The sequence below is a fragment of the Stegodyphus dumicola genome, chromosome 6, assembly GCF_044657685.1.
Source record: "Stegodyphus dumicola isolate Sdum_Otavi_A_Nest chromosome 6, ASM4465768v1".
In the NCBI taxonomy this organism is placed as follows: domain Eukaryota; kingdom Metazoa; phylum Arthropoda; class Arachnida; order Araneae; family Eresidae; genus Stegodyphus; species Stegodyphus dumicola.
The window spans coordinates 56,971,814-56,988,163 of record NC_140773.1 but is presented as its reverse complement, the minus strand read 5'-3'; positions in this window follow the sequence as shown (position 1 = coordinate 56,988,163).

The following is a 16,350-nucleotide window of genomic DNA, read 5'->3' as shown; positions in this document are numbered from 1 at the left end:
CGCTTAAAGTGATGTAGGACTGAAACATCCCCTGATACTGTCGAACGGGCATAAGGTCATTCAGTGGTCTGGTCAATTAATTAGTTTTGCTGGTTTTTCGGTACAATTGCTATGTGAATCTGAAGAAAGGCTCCAACAGCTGAGTGTATAATGCTGAATATCCAGCTTCCTCTGTAAGTTGCGTAACGGACATTGATTTATAGATTTGTGCCAAATGGGCTAAATTCACTCGTGCCGAATAGGTTAAATTCACTACATCATATAAATCGATTTTTATGCATAATTAAATAAATGATAATAAAGTACTTTCATCTTGTATACTGCTTTAACATTGTGTACAGCTTACTGTAACATGAAACTGATAACTGATAGTTTTTATCCCAAAGAATTATTTTAGTAGTTAGATCATTGTGAAATCTTCTCATGCTTCTTTTATAATTAAGTTAAAGAAATAATATGCGTTTATTCCATCTCAGTTTATCCATGCACTTTTAATACGTGACTATTTTAATTTAATACCCTTCTAGTGTTAGAATTAAGATTAGCAATAGATGAGATAATATTTATTTATAAAATAGATTGAACTGCTTATTTATCCTTTAATTTGCCGCCAGTTTGACCTACTTACTAATTTCTTGAATGGTATTGATTTATCTGTCACCTGTGAGACCTTTCAGTTGTTGGTGTATTTAATTAGGGCAAATCACACTAGGGCTATCTGCCTAAGGGGAGGGATGCCTTCGTGGAGGGCGTTCTGAGGGAAACTGGCTCGTATACACGTTACACATGCGGAAAACACCCATGCAGCCAGACCGTCCGCGGAATTCGAACCTCGAACCGAACTAACAGTGTTCAGAAACTTTACCGTTCGGCCGCTGGTGTGCTCCCTTTCAGATGTTAATGCTGTGCTTTTGAATGACACATGAGATCTGTATTCCTCCTGTTTATTAAATCCTTATTCATATTTTGTTTATGCTGACACGCACTTTAATATGCAATGACTATTTACGTATTTTGTTTAGATTGGTATTACTACTCAATTACATTAATATTAATATTATTAATATTTTAAACACTCATTTAGCTATAGAATGCGAATCCTTTCATTTAGTCCTTATTGTATCGAGTTATTCATCGGTTCAGTTTAATGAATTTCAAATTTTAAAGCTAAAGTTTGTTTAAGTTCTAGCTGAGCAAGCTAATAGAGCTAAAAGAAAATTAATAAAAAGCTCTGATTAAATAAATGAATAAAGTTAATAAAGAGCACAAAATACGTTTTTCATTTCTCTGAGCAGTTCGTTAGGGACAGAAGTTTACACTTGAATTTACGTACATTTCTACTGAACCTTGGATTTTACCTTTTAGGTTAATAATTTTTCCTCTAGCTGATGCTCACTGAAGCTCTATTTGAGGTACTTTGGGAATTTCTTTTTATTTTCATGCTGATTTAAGCTTTCGTTACAAACTTCCCTTTTAGTCAGTTTCCCTTCCAAACGCTTAAAGTTTATATGTTAATTCAGCCATATAAAAGAAAGTTAGAAATATATATACCAATGATTGATACATGACGCGTAATTCCTTTGGTTCTGTAATATGGAAAATGTTTTGAAATTTGTGTCACGGATCCATACGCATTCGTGAAATAAATAATAAATTTCTGAAATTTGAAGTTGGTATAGTTGTCTACTTGACAGATTTCAGATGAATTAAAGATATGTGTTTCGAATAGAGCTAACATGGATTCATGTGAGAGTGATTCAGAAGATTCTAGGTTTCAGATTTAAGTACTAGACCACCGATTGTGAACTATTTTTCTATACATTTATGGGACATATCTTAGGTTCCTAACACATCCTTTATTTTAATTTCTAGGTTTTTTTTACAATTTGCCGTTTGAATTTAGGGCACAAACTAACTACACGCAGACTTCTGGCTTAGTATTTTATACCCATATCATGATCTAAAACCCTAACTATTAAACGTTTGTTCCTGAGATATGTCCAAACTTTTACAGCTTAACAACATTGGTTGAAATATATAAGCACTCAATTTAAATTATCTTTGTTTTGTTCGGAATGTGTAATGGTTTTCTTTTTCACCTTTTGCAAGTTTTTCTCTATTCATTTTTATTATCATTTAGTATGCTCGCTGTTATAAACTCATACGTACTTCTCGAGATCCTTCATGAACTTTTCCAGCTATCAAGAGACATAAAATGCAATAGATGTTTCTCTGGGATTTGTCTCCGAAAGGATGGATCAAAGTTGTCATCCGCTTTGACAACGTGAGTTGGGAATGTCCCTAGGGCACTGCACGGGAAAGACGAGAAACACTTAGCAGCAGTCGGAGAAGGGACACAAATGTATACATTTCAGAACTCTAAAATAACAGAGTAATCATTCACAAATCTCAGATTGTATTCTTTCTTCTTATTCTCCCATGCCTACCATTTTCGAAGTAGGACTCGGAAGACCATTTCGACGGGGGTCATTCGTCATTCCTTATAGGCCGAGATCCGAAGCCTTTGGCATTCTGGGAAGAAAACTGTCTGATTTCCTCTTTTTTTTCCCCCTTTTTTCCCGTCTGGATGTGTGGGCGTCGAACACAAGAAGACGGAGATGGATCTGTCGCGAAAGTGGTGGAATATATTTTCCGCATTTCGTTTCAGAGTCAATTTCATTTCCAAAATCTGAAATCCGTTTGGAATGTATTCAGCATAGTTGGCGAAGAAACTCGCAGTAGTTTTCAATCTTTTGAGCTGTAAAACATGTAGTTTATTTTTTACTCAGGATTCAAGAATAGAGTCCGCATCTCATTTCAAACCAAAAAGAAATATAAAACTCTATAATAATTAATCCGAAGAAGAAAAGTACCCTTCAGGAGAAATATCCATATGTATGGCTGTACTAAGAGTTACTCCTAGAATTTCAGTGAAATATTTGTCGATAGTTTGCTTGAGAGATAATATGGAAATTTTCACATATATATTACACAGCAACTGCTACCACTTTCAGGAATATTAGTGGCAAAACAATCGTGAATTACTTTCGATCATGCAAATCTGTTAAAGAATTAAGTATTTCAATGTTCCAATTAAAAGTATAAAACTTTGAAATTGGAAAATTTCGTTTTCTATTTAAAATAACTTTGATGTTACTGTAAATATAAATAATGCCTACTTTTATTTAAAACTCGAAAATGGAAGGGACAAAGAATAACGCTAAAATAAATTTTATGCATGCAGTTCTTTCCCCGTATGTATAGGTAATAAACTTCGAGACTTACTGCCAATATGTGGAATTGTGAGCGCTTTAAGAAACAAGATATTCGTAAACTACACGTAATTAGGTTTCTGTTTAGGTGTTAAATCATGTTAGTAGGATTTCGCCAGCATTAGATTTAACAATAATAAACTAATCTGTAACTTTAATACATTATCTCCGGTATTATTAAATATTGTAATGGAAAATATATTGTACACTAGAGATGGGCGTACCTGAAAACTAGATATGGGTACACCTGGCGTACCTGGAAACATTTAATTTGCAAAATAGTTTTTGTAGCGCTGAAGGCAATACACGACATTTTGTCGAAGACTGCGTATTATTGAAACATGATAGGAAAAAACGTGGTAACATATAGGAATTCTATTGCGCCAGAAAAAGGTTTAGATTTGTAAAAAATTTGATGAACTTTATAACTGGCAATAGGTTGGGAGTTTTGGTTTGTTTTTATTTGTATTTTTGTTTTAATCTGTAGTGGGTGTGCTGCGTTAAACATGAGGCCGATAATGTAGCACACTCGCACATTACATTATATTACACTAAAGATGGAGCTCCCAAAAGTTTAAAATTTTGTACCAGATAAATAAGAATAAATAAGCAAAATAATAATATAATTAATGAAAAAAATTAAAATCTGAAAAGCTTTCAGATTTTATATTACGCTGAAACGAGCGTTTTGTTCATTTACAGACACATTTCTAGAATATTTAGATTAACTACACTTTGGACTAAATATATTTAGAAGCAGCATTTCATTAGAATTCCCGGTAGACAGTTTCTCGTGCTGGAGATAAAAATGTATTATTCTCTACAGTGTTGCCACTGCTCGTTTTGAAATCGTTGAATTTTTTAATCAGAAATTCGTTAAAGTTTTACAAAATAGGAAATAGATAATAAAGCAAATTCTAAATTCAAAATTCGGGCTCCCAGTTCTGGTGGAGATTCCATGTTCTGGTGGAGGATTATGTTATTCAAAATTTAATGACTCTAGTTCACAGTCCGAGAAACATGCAAACATCCATGCAGATTCTTCATTGTCTAGTTTCTTTAAATATAATGCAGGGTGACATTTGGTGGCAACAATTTGAAAAGTTATACATCGCATTTAAGTGAATCAACGCAAAATGCCGTTTCGAGACTAATAGTCCTTCTGCCCCTTTGGGCTGAAAGTATAAGGTCGTTCAGGGACATCTCGACACATTAAGAGAAAATTATGAATAACTGGTTGACATTTAAAGATTTTATCATTTATTTTTACAGAAAATAATTATTCCTGTATTAGTAACACATTATAAAAATTTGGCTCACCTGAAAAACATCATAGGTCATATAAATGCAATGAAAAACATAAAAGCCAGATGTCCACTTCTCCCTTAACTGCGGGAGATCTCGACAGGTATGTACGGGGCCGGCAATTCAGAACAATGGCTTTTTTTTTTTAAGAAATAAGGACAACGCACTATGGAAAAGAAAGATTGACGGACTAAACACATATTAACAATGCACCAATATATATACTACCTTTTAACTATGTACATTTGTTGCATGTAAACTGGGGTTGATTCCCATTTTGTACACACGCCTCATAGAGCCACGTACTACAAACACATTTCACCCACTTCTATCCGGCAGTATCATCAAAATAGTACGCACTGAACTCGCCACAGTAATTTTCACTGTCTTCGAGATCCCTCGAGGTACTGGGTTGAGTTCCTCCCTGACGTCTAGGTCCTTGTGTTGGTGATTTACTGCGCAGTTGACTCCTGTATTCTGTGGATGTTATAATGGCTGATTCTTGTTTTTTTTTCCTCCTATTCGTACAGAGTGGTTCTGTACTACTGGTACAGGGAATAATTCCGAAAATGATGTAAAAGCTTATGCAGTAGATGGTGACGATGACCTCTGGAGGTTATCGTCTTCCTCTACCATAACTGGAATGGTGCCATTTGTAGTAGACATGAGTTTATATTCAAACACATTGTCTTCCAAAATATCGGGATTGTATGGGTGTATTCCACATTTTCGAAAGCCATTGGCAAAATTGCCTGACTCGGCTGTCGAGATCTTCCCGTAACCTATTGTCGAAATCTCTCTGTAACCTACTGTCAAAATCTTCCCGAGTTACACATTTCTATGAAAGATGGCACACATATCTATGAAAGATTTCTATGAAAGTATTATTTATTTGCGTGCTTATTCTGGGCTCCTTGTTATGCAAACTTATGTAGCATCAGTATTATGTTAGCTATTGCCTACACCAATATTGTTTATTACTTAATGTGCAGTAAGCACCTTTGGTTTGAGATTCTTTTTTCTATTTACTATAACAATGGAAATGTTTACTCAATTCTTGCTTAGCAAATGATTAATAAATAACAGTAGGTAAAGTTATTGCACTATTAAATATACATGCAAGTACTGATAGATGATAAAACATATACGTATACTTGATGGAAAAAATATGTCTTATTTGTGAACTCTTTATTTAAGAACATTAATAATCCATAAAACGTTATTCGTACCTCTGCAAGTACGAATAAATTTAATTAAATCGGCATACTGAAATTCTTGAATAAGACTTATATCCTGTTCAGTTAATTAGCTTCATCTGCGAATTTTTGGTGCATTATTTAATGCACCAGAATAATGAAAATATTGATGGTAATGAAAATAATGTAAAACTGGTCTACAGATCATTAAAATAAATATATCTTTCTTTAAATTCTAGTAGTAACAATTTTATTTTTCTTGCATGTTTTTGAGATTTTATATTTGAAATAATAGAGCAGGATTTAAGGTATAGGAGAGATACGAAATATTTTGATTCAAACTGTGCTCCCTGTCATTGCAATTTACCTTTAACGTATTTAATAGAAGCACACATATGAATAATAAGTTTATTCTTTTCTTACATATCTTAGAAAATTATTTAAATGTTTATGTATAATTAATATTAAGTTAATAAAATATTAATTTTTAAGTTAGTAAAGGATGCTAAATCTATTTATTATTATATATCTCATCGATGGTTCTATTTATTTATTTGCTCTAATTATTGTTTCAGTGACCTTATCTATCTGCACCCTTTTGCACCGTATTTACAACAAATACATAAATAAAATGTATTCGATAGCTGCATAAAATGGCTTAGGAAGGTGTATGCGAACAGCCACATTTTGACCACTCCTTAATATAATTCACAATACCTGTGTACTGAAATGTTAAAATTGATTGTGAAATCATCAAGACAAATTCACTTATAATTTTATGCTCTAATCAGACAGTGCTTTAAGATATGAAAATCTAGCTGCTGTTTGATTTCTTGAAATAATCTTAGAACCTTCATGAAATCCAAACCATCGGACATAAACTCTGTCGGATCTGTCCAATGCATTTTGTCGAAAAATGGAGTAAAAAGGCAAAATTTTGTTTAAGCAATAATTGAAGTTACAAGATGAGTAGAGCAAAATTAGGGAAGAAACAAGAATTGAGTTTATACCACGAAAAGATTCAGAATTATTTCAAAAGTTAACGACAAACCAACAAAACATTACAGAAATTTTCATTATTATTTAAATTAAACAGAAAGAATTAAATTGAGTTTATGCTAAATAATTTTTATGAAGTTAATATAAAAGCCTGGAATACTTGTAATATTTAATATATGATGAAAACATTAATCTTTAAGAATTGTAATTAAATAATTGGATTATGTTCATTTAATGCAGAGAGATTTTAACGCCATCTCGTTCATTTAAAGAAAATACAAATTGTATCAGTGAAGATGCAAAATAAAAACTGTATCTAGGAGATGGCCAAATCCCATCTGTCATTTTATCATCTCATAGCCATCTTGGTGATGAAGTTTCATTAAAAGCTCTTGAAAGTAAAGTGTATGGTATATATAAACTGAATTATTTTACCTAGATGTGAATGCTTTTCTTTAATATAAAAAGTAAAGTAAACCCTAATCCGTTACCATTAAGAATTACCAAAATAATATTTTGACACTTTTAATATGGATATTGATTTTCAAATAATTAAATTTATTGCACTGCTAAACAATGCATTGTTATAATTTGGAAGATCCATCAAAGACCACGTGCTGCCTAAATAGGCAACAGCTTCTTGTGTCGATGTGAAGTGATGTTTTTCGTAGACTTCAAGCAAAATACTTTTTCAATCTGTACAATAAAATTAATAAGAATTCTCTTAAAACCTTAGGAGTATTAATCCTAAGATTTTAAGAACCAGCATATGCGAAACGCTGGTTCAAAGGTTACAGGATTGCATACCACAATGTCGTCATAAGTTTAGGGAATCAGGTTTTTGCCATATGTATTAAATTTTAACATGGGAATTTAAGTAAATTATGCCTTTAAATATTTCCCAAAGTTTGACGTAAGAAAAAGCGTATCTGCATTATCAGACTAGTGTGTTTCGTTTTTACATGGGAAGCAAATTTAAAACTTTTAGAGACATTAAACGGAAATATACTCGTTAAGACTTTTCTTGTTGGGAAATTAAATGTATGTTCTTTCTTCCTTATCCGTTTTGGGTAACTTCGTATCCATTTTCTTGACAGCCGAGAACAAATGTAAGAATCTAAATCAAGATTCTCCATTGTACTGCAGATTTAATGATCGTTGATAAAATAACGAAACTCGAGAATACAGCTGTTGCAGTAGTCTTGAATCTCAGCCTTTCAACCCACCTTGGCAACTCGTGCTGTTCGAGAACTCTTCTCGGTTCCCCGCACTGATCTTAAATGACTGGATTCCCCGCGGGGGGTTCACAATCTACGGAAAATCTAAGACCCGGGGATCGGGGACTTAATTTCCCAAAACTCATTCCGGGTTCGAAATTACCCGGAGATGGTGAGACGCTCCCGTTTGGAAACAAAAGAAAGCCATCAGGACGTAACTTCCAACATCTCGTGCAGCATCTCTGAGGAAGAGAGAGAAAGACACACATACAGAGAGAGAGATAAATAGTGCGAGTACGAAAGTGATCAATCCTCGACCCCCTTCCTTTCCTCTTGCACCCACACCCCCGTTAAGACGTAGTGCCAGTGAGACAGGGCCTGTAATTATATTTCCATTAATAACCTTGATTGCGGCTGGGCCTTCTAGGCAGATGAGCCTCGATGACAGACGCAGGAGGAGGACTCGGTCCTGGACACACAGAGGGACTGGATTTAGAAATGGGGGTGAGGTGGCGAGTGGAGGTTCTATTTGCCTAACTTATTTCTAATGAGACCTTAGGTCGCCCTGCCGACTGCTAGAGGAGGGTGGAGCAGACGAGGGTGTAGTTCCGTGTTCGGATGGTTTGAATTATGTGTCGGTGGGTGGGTACCGTGTATAATGGAAGACTGGATTAGAAAGAAAGGGTGGGATGTAAAAGATCAGATTCGATTGCAATCATAATTGAGAAGACGGAGAAATTGGATATCCTGGATTCAAAGCGTCCGAGAGAATTTTCATACATATATACACGTTTTTTTTCACTCTCCAGCTCCGAAAGCCACGCTTAAATATAATAGCAGACATTCAAATCTTATGGGCAGTGCGTTTAGACTGAAAGTGATCGTTACGCCGCATTAGTTAAAGCTAATAATTTGCGTTAATTTTAAATGAATCTCTTCTGAGTTTAATGCGGCTGTTAGAAGTGTGAAGATAATAATATGACGTGCAGAGGAGGCAATATTATGTAATTCTTATTAACTGATAAGCAGACTTTTATGAATCGAATGCAATATTTCAATTATATTCCAATTTTGTCTGGTAATGTTTAAATCTGCAGCTATAATTATTTAGCATATCAGATGTATATATATATATTTGTGAGATGATGTTTTACCTTTTTTTTAAATATTTAAATATAAGGGATAGTATAGCATATTAATATTTTATTATTAGTTTAGTATATTAATATTTTATTATTAGTATAGTATTTTAATATATTATTATTAGCTTAGTATTACATTATTTTATTATAAGTAATAGTTTAGTAAATATCTGACGAACTTTGACAAAAGCATATAAAATCATAATCTTAATAAGTAATTTTTTATATCATTGAAAATAGAAATGGTTTAAACTAGGCTTTTAAATGTATCTGAACAGAAATACCGAAATACAACGCAATCGTCGCTTTTCAATTTATACACACATACTATATATGTATATGTGTGTATGTAAAATAAAAAAATATAAAAGCAAACTTCTAATTTTAATTGGCTATAATTTCTTTTATTTTTTATTTAATTTGGGAACTTCTTATCTCTATCTTAAAAATAGTGCTATAAGTCTAAACTGTATCATTCAAATTAATTATGGAATCTTACGTAACGCATAACGCAGATACCTCTTGCCCAGTCACTAAATTGTGAATCAAAACGCTTTTAACTCAAAATGAAACGTTTTGAATCCCTCCCTTCTTCCTCTGAATTGCTGCGACACTTTGCGGCTACCTTCTTTGATCACTGAATATGTGCTGAACTAACAAAACTGGATTTTAAGAATCTCTATTATTTTTACACACTTTAAATCATTTAAAATAATTTTAATCACTTTAAATCATAAAGATACGACGTCATTTTAGGTAAGTAAGCATAGCAGCGTGGAGTTGCTGGTCGGGCAGACGTTAAGAAAAGGAGTGACGTCAGGGCTTAATTTCTAAAATTAGAAGTACCGGAGCCCTATGGAAGACTGTCAGCAAAGAGGAACAAAAGTAAATAGATAAATAAAATGACTATTAAAATCATTAATAATTTAAAAATTAAATAGTTAATTACCATCAAAGTAATCGTTAATTATTTAATGAATATCAATAATAAATATTTATCGGTTATTATTTAATTAATTATTATTAATTAATAATATTTTAAATAAAAATTATTAATTATTATTTATTTAAATAATTAAAGATTTAAGTAATTAAATAATTAAAATTAAATAAAATGTAAAGAGATACTGAAATTGTTGTTCAGTTACATAAAATAAGTGCCGGATCCTTCTTATTTAGGGCTCCGGTACGCTCCGCCTACAATTATGATTTATCCCAAAAATTAAAAAGTACCGGAGTCGGGCTCGATTGGGCTCCGGCGCAATTTAAGCTCTGAGTTGCTTGCAAAGCAGTATTTATACTACGTAGGTGCAAGCTAAGCTGTGATTGGTTAATTTTAGGTTTTAGTTATGTTTTTCAAGCAGCGTTGTATAATTTGGAAAGATCTTGAATTTGTGAGAAAGGATGAACTTTGTGACAAAAACAAATAAACTCAAGCACTTAAAATCTGTTAAATTAATGCATTTCTACTTTAATAATCATGTACTTTAATTTAAATGTAAGCATGAAATTAAAAATGTATTGAAGTGCAATCGTATTAAAGCATCCTTTGAAATTAAAAAACAGTTCCCAAGCAATTATTCTCGACCGAAGTAACGTAACATAAGATGTTAAAAATATCTATTTTATTTACACTAATGCTGCAAACGTGTACTGAAGTTATTAGTTATAGTAATTATAAATTACAAAGCAACCTCTTAACACGACCATCTGTGCTCCAAGCGCTTTCTGTCTTTTGTAGAGGTTATCACGTTAGGGAAGGATTATTTCAGTACCGATGCTTATTTATCTTTCCGGAATATTAATCGCTTTCGAAAGTAGTCGTCTTGGATATTCGCCACAAGAAGGTCCATTCTATATCAGTTAAATAAATCTATTATAAATAGAAACACTGTTAAAAAAAAGTAGACGGTTCAAAATTAAGTGATTAATATATAGTGTTAGAAGAACTAAAATGGTGCTGCTGGCTTTTATGAAAACTAATGTTCAGAAATATTATAAATAAAATGCTTGTAAATTTACATCAGGTTAGATAGGTTGGTAAGCGAGATATTAAATGAAAAAGGATTGAAGTGAGGCGCTTTTACTAACGATCACTCCTGATTAATTGTCACTCGTACGATGCAGTAAAGTCAGATAGATTATGGAAAAGCAGATAACATGAAAATCACTGGTGACCTACATGTCGGCGATCATCGTTTTTAATAAAAAGTTTTGGATAATCTATAAATGCGTTTATTGCTGCCAAATCGCGAAGTTCATTTAAGCAATTAGAAACTAAATTAATCTGATTTTACGAGATTAAATTCACTATTCTTACGTCAAAACTAGTCTAAGCTTCTATTCTGAAAGATGAATTTTTGTCTCGGTTTTCTTTAAATTGGCAAAATATGAATTATGAAATAACAACAACTATAATAAATTTATGGTGCTTTCAACTTGAAGTGCAAAACTAAAACTAACGAACAGTATTAATTAAAAAAATTACTTCTGTTTCTTGCAGGAATAATAGACACGATGCAAACTCAAATAACTAAATAATTCTTGAGTTAAATTCTATCCTACTACCTGGGTTGCTAAGATTTGAGGAACAATTACTGATTATGAACGACACAGGAGAAATTCGCAAACTAGGACAAATATCACTCACGACGAATATAATCAGAGGTTGGTGTTGGCATTTTCCTTCTCTTAGTTTTTGACCCTATTTGAAATTTCTTTCATTTACATATTCTGGTGGAGTAGACGAAAGTGTAAGAGCAGAAAACAGATTTGACTCAAGCAAAAATTAGGTAATTGGAAAACTTACAGAATAAATTACATTTCTTATGTCCATTTTGGGAGTTAAATATTTGAAAAGCGATAAATGCCGTACAATAACATGCCATAATATAATGTAGTGGCCTAAAAATTGTTTCGTACTCTGTTAAGTCTTTTTCAAAGACACAATTATCCCGAGGACACTAATGATCTTCTAAACAGTTAGCCAGCCATGACTAAGGGCATAAATTTACGGCTGTGACATACTATATTATTTATTAGGCGTCATCGCAGAAAATTTATATAAATTATTAAAATAAAAAGTATATTACGTAAAACCTACCGGAAGGGCACTAGTCTTCTTCAAAATAAAAAACTGTAGAAAATTTGATAGATTATCAAAATAAAATTAAAGATCGCCGGTGATTCGCGAGATGACGGTCACTAATATAACACGGTATAGTAAATTATCAAAACTGTGTTTATCGCTTTTAAGTTCCTAAGTTTGTTAAGCAATATTATGGTTTGACTAATTTGAAAAATAAATTATATAGCTTCCACTGTGCCAAACAGCAATACTCTGAGAACTGTTTATTTGAGAAGAAGATTTTATGTTTTGAGAAATAATATAATTTTTCATTGAGTAAACTTTGGTATTCTACCGATTGATGATTGCTAATGGTCAATTTATACGCCATCAATGTGAAAACGACCCACAAAATTTAGGTACATTATTAAAAATAAATTAAACAGAAGTATACCTTCAGTGCCAAGGTTCTCAAGGGCCTATGAAGTACAAATCACTGGTAGGGGTATAAGGTATTTTTTCCGCTTTCTTGGTGCACCTTCGTAGTGTAATGGTCTTCACGCTGGGCGCGTATTCCAGAGGTCCGTGGTTCGATTCCCGGCGAAGGTGTTGCGCATTTTTCAAGTCGCCTGCTTCCAAAAAAATACCTAATGTCTCTACAGGGCAGAGCTCTATCTTGCGAAAGTATATATACCAGACATGGCCAAAAACCTTCTTTTATGGGCTTTTTTACTGGATCAAAACAGTTCGCTCACGAAAATGAATCGATTTTTGTGACTCATTAACAATAACCTTGATAAATAAAATCTAGAAGGAAGGGTGAAACAAGAGCGATTAGAGAAAATGAAGAGGAGAACGAAAAAGAATCGAAGGAGTGGGATCGGAAGAATTGAGCTAATTAAAGGCAACTCCCTGAAATGATTTGTTTCAACTGCAGTTTTGAGATTCCCTAAAGATTCTTTTCTACACAGAACTAACTGCAAAATTCTAGACTATATATTTTTTAAAAAGTTGGGAAATAATAAAAATCAAACTCATTTTTAACATGAGAGGATAAACATCCTTTTCTCCCCTAAAATGAAAATCGAACTTTCCCTGGCGTGATTCCAACAACAGCTCCATGTTTTTCGCCAATTAGGTGTAGGCTCTTTCAATAAAGTGAAACAGTCCGTGAACGAATAGCAGATATCCGTTTCTGGCACTCTTCCAACAAGAGTTCTCTGTGAACTATAAAAGAGCTGCAACTCAGTTTTCTGGAATAGAGTGAATTGAATCGGTTTTTAGAATTAGTTCCTTTAGTATGGACGATGAATTCATCCTAAATTAACTAACTTAACATTTAAAAGTCTTTGGAAAGATTTTAATTAGGACATTTCAAACACCAAAATAAAACAAAGATATAAATTTCTAAGAAATTTACTTATTATATTTAAGTAACTCAATTTTAAAACCACTGTAGTTATAAACTGAAATAAAAATTAAAGATCTTACGTCACACTGAATGGCAACGGTTTTAAAACTGCTTAGTTACCAGACCTTTTAGAGACCCAAGATTAAATTTAAGAAAGTTAATGTGCTGTAAAGGGAAAAATATAGCAGGTGATATATGTTCTGTGCCTATTCTTGTGTGTATTTTTTTTAAACCAATGGTTTCATAGTAATTTTGTAAGGGTTTATTTTATCATCTTATAATTTCTCTTAATTTTTAATAGATATATTATTTTCAGGCATACTTAACATCGGAGCATAATTTAAATCAATCAAAATCAGGTGCACAGGTATTTCAAAATTATTACAGCTTCTTTGAGTTGTAAATTATGTACTAATAATTTACAACTCAAAGAAGCTGTAATAATTATGTAGTCGCTGGAAAACATGCAAGTTCTCATAACACAGTAGAAACTTTTACTGAGAATCATCGATGATACTCATGCCAGGCAATATTCTAAAAGTTAGCTGTTTGCTAGAAAATTCAGACTCAATAATATTCTGAGAGTTCTAAATCTGAAAGAGTCTGCTGCATTTAGAAATACTGTTTAATCTTCCTTTATAAAGACATTACAAACTAAAAGATTTTTCATAATTTTATATAAAGTGAGAAAAGATTTAGCATATCGATAAGATTATTTTGCAGTAGATGCTGGTAACATTTTCGTGCCATTTTCAGAACTGGGAGAAAGAGTATCACTAAATTAGGAATCTATTCGCGAATTAGAATCTCTTTATATTCCCAAACACGTTGGTGGAAATGGAAAAATTGAGATCTCTTAAGTGCTTTTAATGCCTTACAACACATTTTATTTTTCTTATTTACATTATCACTTAGTTTTCTTAGGAAACATCGTGCATAATCTCCTTGAAGCCTTTTTTTCCTGAATTTAAAAACCCTTAGAAAAACTATTTGCGGAATTGGCAGAAAGACGTTTAAAAAATGGTGATGGCTGGTGAGAAGAATTTCATTTTGAGCCAAATTTCTTTCCGCTCTTTTTTTTTTTTTTTTCATTTACCTCAGAAAAAAGAAAAAGGACAACTCAACTTGTTTTTCTCTTCATCAGAACGATCTGAGACACCGGAAAAAAAATTGACTAATTTGCGTAAAATGTCGAGAGCAACTGGCCGTAAGCGACAAGTGCCAAAGAATCTATACATTTTTTTTTATTTCCCCTTCACTTAGTGTGTTTTTTCTTAGCCCTGGCTAATAGTTCTTTTCAACAAACATTAAGGAAAGCTATAAAACGGCGTGAATCATTATTAGCTTAACGACGGAGAGAATAACCTCCTGGAATTACAACAAACTCCGGTAATTTACGCGGGCTTTTCTCCGGAAGAAAGCCGGCTATTAAGCGCATTTAAACGAGTGATAGGAGAAAAACTGACGTATATAACTTTGTTTCGAAGCGTTATTATAAGGCAAAAATTCCATATAAACAAAATTTCCAGATCTCATTCCAAAAATGGATACTGTTACTTCATAGAGTGCATTCTGTTAAATCATAGAGTGCATTTTAATGAAATTTGTTGGATGCAGTCGGGTAAGGGATTGGATTACAATATGCTGGTAGAGTTCTTAATGTACTTATTTTCATGTTGTTTTAAGGAAATTCAACACATATTACGAAAGCAGGTATTTGATGTGCAATATATCTCCGATTATACGAAACACTAATAACCGAGGCTGTGTATTACCCGCGACTAACATGCTCTATTTTTTCCATTTATGAGAGATTTCCTGTATCTATTACATCAAGTTCATAAGATTTTCAAGATTTCTCATATGTACGGTCTAAATCAAGAATTCGCAACTTTTATCTTGAATTGACTTCTTGTAAAGGAATGTTTTTTTTCATCAAGCGCCTTATATTTTTTATAATGTACAATATTCGGCATAATCATAATAAAAATAATAGCACATAAATTGCTTAAAGGTAATAACTAGATTACAAATGAACAGGAAGTTTTTTTAAAAAAATGGTACATTAAATTAATAATTTTCTGTATTATAACTGTTTTTGATTTTCCAAATATAAGCAAGTTTTGAGAAATAAAATCATAGATTCTAATTGCACAAAATTCCGATTTTTAATGAATGTGAAGCCTGCGCTTGATTTCTTTATGTGCAATATTTTAAATATTTTGCGTAAATTGCTAAAATTGAGCCAAATAGTTTTAGTTTTCTAGTTTTGCATTTTTCTAAACAATATATATAGAATAGTCAGCAATGTACATAAGAAAGTTCAGTAAATAAAAATTTAAAATTTTTGGTATTATCCTAATCCGAAATTACATTCGAAACGGATCCTCCACATGGGATCGGCAAGGTGGTTCGGTGGATTGGCCAACAAGATCGCCACACCTCACTTGCGTTGACTACTTCCATGGAGGTAGTAATTAAAATGGAGTAGCCCTAAACAAGTTTCTCCCGTACCCTGCTCTGAAGCACCGGCGATCCCTACATGGTGACCAAAACATTGGGTCATTTACCATTGAGTTCAATGGGATTTGACGCGTTCGGATGTAAATATTTTGTAATTACGTCGTAAATATACATATAAATGTATATATTTTCTTTTTCTACAACACTTCAGAGTTCTAAGTATATGAAAACAACATATTTTTAAACAACATTTTCTTCTGAACGGAATTAAATGCTGT